The following is a 5,313-nucleotide window of genomic DNA, read 5'->3' as shown; positions in this document are numbered from 1 at the left end:
ACAGTTTTTAATATATTTTAAATATATTTTAAAATGTAATTTATTCATGTGATGGCAAAGCTGTATTTTCAGTATTACTCCAGTCTTTAGTGTCACATGATCCTTTAGAAATCATTATCTTTTTATATTATTTTCGGTGTTGAAAACAGTTTTGCTGCTTAATATTTTTGTGGAAACTGTGATACACATACAAAAGTTAAAAAAATATTCAAAAATTAGTAATCAGCAAGGACACAAATTGATCAAAAGTGACATTAAAGACAAATTAAAGACATTTATAATGTTACAAAAGATTTTTATTTAAAATAAATAATTCACTTTCTATTTAAGAATCCTGAAAATGTATAATGGTTTTCACAAAAATATTAAGCAGCAAAAACCTGTGTCAACAATGATAATAGTAAGAACCATTATTAATAATTGAGTTCAAATAATAATTGATAAAAATCAGAATGGAAGTATCATGTGACATCACAGGAATAATTTACATTTTAAAATGTATTCAAATAGAAAACAGTTATTTTAAATTGTAATAATATTTCACAATATTACTGTTTTTTTATCAAATAAATGCAGTTCTGGTAAGTGTAAGAGACTTCTTTCAAAAACATAAAAACTGCAGTTATTCCAAACATTTGACCTGTAGTATACTGCCACCTTGTGATAAGTTTGTTGCCTTGTGATCAAGGGCAGGGATTTATGACTATCTGTTCATTTCATTCGCTCCTTAAACTGAGCCCAGACATTCATTTGGCTATGACTGTGTGTGGAGAGGGAACCTACAGCTGTTGGATGAGCATACATTGGCCTTCATAGCCGGCAATCGGCTTATCCTAATGGATGTGCACACCAAAAAGCAGTGTTACATTCACTCTGATCCTCTTAGACATCTCATCACATTTAAAATCTTTTTACATTTAGTGTCAATCTTTGGAAATATGTTCATTCCATGTTAATTTTGCATTAAACCATACACCCCAGAAACGTAAAAACTTTAACTTGTTCAATAGTTTATCCATACATTTTTATCTGTGTTTGGATGGGATGGCATTGATGCCATTATGGTATATCAATACACAATTACCCACCAACAACCTAAAAAAACACTAACCTGTGGAGAGGGCATGTTTGAGCATGGCTTTCTGAAGCTCCTCCTCTGACAAACAGCTGAAGGAGAAGATGTTGCCATCCTCTCCTGCGGTCAGGACAAATGTGTCATCAAAGCTGAAGTGGATATGGTGCACATGGCCATTGTGGTTGTCATGGATGCTGAGGGCCCAGTACACCTGCATGGAGCTGAGCTGATGGTCCGAGACCTGTACAGGGTATGCCCGAAAACTACCATCCTTCATGCCACATAACAACAACTGCCTGCTTGAACTAAGACAAGGAGAGTAAGAATTCAGATATGGTAAAAATCAACTAACTATTGACTAAAAATACTGACTTGAAATTGAAATCAAATCAGGACACTAATTCCTGGCTCAGTCCTTGGCTATTAGTGTAGAGTCAGAAAAATCTCACTTGAAGGTGATGGTGAGAATGTGGTTATGGTCTGTGTCATGCACAGGTATGAAGGAAAAGGGCTCATCTTTCCTTTCTAATTGATCTTGGCTCTGCTTTTCAGAGAACGGACAGTGGTACAAATACCCTGAGTGTATCAAAGGTTACGCCTTCTTTCTTTGCGTGAACATAACCTCCCTTTAGGAGGGCGTTATGCAAATCTTCCCAAATCCTGACATGTGGGGGCGTGTTTAAATGAGGCGTTTTAGGAGGGCGTGGGGACAAGTCTTAACTTTTATAAAGAATCTTTTTGGGTTTGAGACTTTAGTCTTTGCAACTTTATAGATCTTTATTCACCAAGAGCTTGTAACACTCCAAAGAGAAAGCAAAACTTGAAATCGCATCATATGACCCCTTTAATTGCTGCTTTTGCTTCATATTTACTAAGTGCTAATCCATCAACCTTTTCATTACCCTTTATCCCCCTATGAGCTGGTATCCACATAAATATTATCATGATGTTCATATTCTTAAATCTACAGGTGCTGGTCATATAATTGAATTTATAATAATAATACTGAAACTGGGATTTTCCTTAGTTGTCAGTTATAATCATCAAAATTAAAAGAAATAAACATTTGAAATATATCAGTCTGTGTGTAATGAATGAATATAATGTACGAGTTTCACTTTTTGAATGGAATTAGTGAAATAAATCAACTTTTTGATGATATTCTAATTATATGACCAGCACCTGTATACAAATTTTCATATATCTCCTTTACTATACCCTGTCTACTACGAGATGTGAATGATTGCAATGACTTTAATGTCTAACATGAATCTGTACAAAGTATAACCTTTTTGATTTGAGTCTCCTCTATCAGCTGTAGTGCTGTTGCTACTGCGTACACTGATAAATGATCTGATGTTCACCTATTAACAAAACAGTTTATGGATGGAATACTGAAAGCAAAACCTGTTCTCCCTGTATTAGGATCTTTAGATCCATCAGTATATACTGGAGCAAATACTTGATATACAGTTTGTAGTCTTCAACAACAGCTACAATGTTTTCAGGTTCTTTCATTAACTCTAGCATATAAAAATCTATTAATACTGCAGAAAACATCCAAGGTGAAGTTACTGATAACGGTACTGCAGGAATGTATCTTTTCTAATTTAAAATCATTTCTTCTTTGTCACTATTCCATGCAAAATACTTCTGTTTCGACCTTTCCTTTTCCCAGCACGGAAGGAGTACCTGTACTGTTGGATGGCGGTCTTCTGAATGACCTTGAAAATTTACAACTTCTACCTGTTATTCCTATCATATCAAGTTTGATCATAAACCCCTCTTTCCAAACCATGTCATATGCTTTTTCGACATTAAAGAAAACTGTCATCACTGAATCCTTATTAACCTGAGCTTTCTTAACATCTGTTTCCAAACATATAATGGGGTCCGTTGTTCCTCTCCCTCTCCTGAAACCACTCTGATGAGGTGATAGAATTCTACTCTACTTTCCAAATAAAATGCTATTCTTTCTGTAATCATTCTTCCTATTATCTTTCCCATATGTGAGGTCAATGCTATTTGTCGATAATTCTTTGGTTTGATTGGTCCTTTCCTGGCTTCATAATAGGAATAATCACTGACTCTTTCCATCCAGCAGGTAACTTCCCCTTTCCCAAAACTTCATTATAAAAGCAGTTTTATAGATGCCAAAACACCCAAATGTTTTAACATTTTGTTCCCAGGAGATGTTATTCCTCCTCTTGCTATTGTCCTCTTTATTTCTTCCATAGTGAACGGAGCATCCATTGTGTTGTTAGTTTCCTTTCACCTCTCAAGCCTTCAGGAATGAACTGATTTTGTTAATTCCCTTTCTCTCTTTCCCTCCTAAGTTAGATTATTTGAGCTATGACTTTCAATAAGTGCCTTTGCTATCATTTCTGCCTTTTCTTCATCAGATGCTGCTGCCTTTTCCCCCACCTTCATAACAGGATATTTCCCTTTTCTTTTGATTCCTCTCATGCTTTTAATCATGCCCCATACCTCTCCCACAGGTGTTGATCTACCTATTTTATTACAAAACATCTGCCAACTTTGTCTTTTTGCATTTCGTATAATTTTCCTAACCTTTGCTTGCATTTGCTTATATTTAATTAAGTTTTGAAAATTATGATTTCTTCTTAATATTCTTAAAGATTTATTTCTTTCTTTAACTATACTGCACTGCATTCATCTGTCCACCAAGGGACCACCTTCCTCTTCATTTGTCCATTACTTATAGGAACTGACTCATTAGCAGCTTCAAGCAATACTGTTTTCCATTTTTTTATCAATCTCTTCAATATCTTCACTCTAATTTACTCTCACAAATAAAACAAAACTTTTCCCAATTAGGATGGCCAAATAACCATTTCCATATTTTTTTCTCTTGTTGTTTATTTTCCTTCATTAATATTCTAAAAATAATAATATTATTATTTGACACCAAGGTTAAATCCAATACTGACATGTTCCCTGTGTGTACATCCAGTCTGGTCCTTCTCCTATCATTTAAACAAACCAAATCCTTTTCCTCTAACAGTTGTTCAATCACTCCTCCATTTACATCCGTTTTTGTTCCTCCCCATAATGTACTATGTGCATTAAAATCCCCACATATCACTCTCTTATTTCCAGTAAAAAAAAAAAAATCTTACCTTAAACTTTGAACAGTAGTATATGTAATGAACCAATCATTATGGTTAAATTTGGCAATCTAGAGCAATTGTTCATGATTATGTGTGTGCAGGACAAAGTTATAGAAGCAAAAGAGGCACTGACTGAAATAATGAAACAGAACACAGAGAGACTAAATAGCCTGCTCATTCAGAAAAAAGCACTGGATGAACAACTCAGTGCCAGACAGCAGAAGACGGGATTCAGTTCTTCACATATTTGTAATTGATCAAGCCAAACATCTGACATGATTTAGTTTACTCAATTTCAGGTCAGATTCATCTTAAATCGCTACAGTATTTAAAAATGAAGCAGAAGCAGCACCTACAGCTGTGAATGTTTATGCAGGACACTCCTCAGACATTCAAAATGTGTGTGTTTGTTTAAGGTGGGTCAGTTCTGAGGCCATCTGGTTGAAAAACAGGAACTGCAGAGGCTGCAGCAGCTGGTAGCGGCTCAAGTACAGGACATCAAGGCTCTCAATGATGAGATCCATGCTCTTTCACACAAAGACAGCCATGTTCTCCCTCCTCTTGAACCTGTCCTGCCTCCCATTCCCACCCTGCCCCACAGACACACAACAAGCAATCCTGTTGTGCACAGGAAACTCAACCTCAGCAGCAAAGCTGTGAAATAGATCCACACACACACACATACACACTTTAACCATAAGTGCAAAATCAGCGCGTTAGCACTCAGACCTCAATCTATCAATCTGTACCTGCAGACATGTGCGACAGACTAAATATGCAGTTGTCTAACAGTAATAAATTGTTTTCTTGTGTGTAACCTTGGAGATTTTCCCATTACTTTATCATCTTAATCAGGCAAGTTTCAAATCTAGAATGTCACAACTCAACCATATCATAAACATATTAATAAAAACATGTGCAGTTAAAATGTGACAACATTTTGCTGTAGCTTGAAATGCTATATCTAAAAGACTTAAACTCTATTGAAATTTATTATATATGCACTTTTTCTGAAATTATCAGATCTATTTAAGTAAACGAAAGAAAAAGATAAGGCATAAAAAGGTGAACAAATGTGAAATATGTTAACATTAAGAATAATATTAA

This window comes from Cyprinus carpio, chromosome A19, assembly GCF_018340385.1.
Source record: "Cyprinus carpio isolate SPL01 chromosome A19, ASM1834038v1, whole genome shotgun sequence".
Taxonomy (NCBI): Eukaryota; Metazoa; Chordata; class Actinopteri; order Cypriniformes; family Cyprinidae; genus Cyprinus; species Cyprinus carpio.
This window is presented reverse-complemented; position numbering follows the sequence as displayed.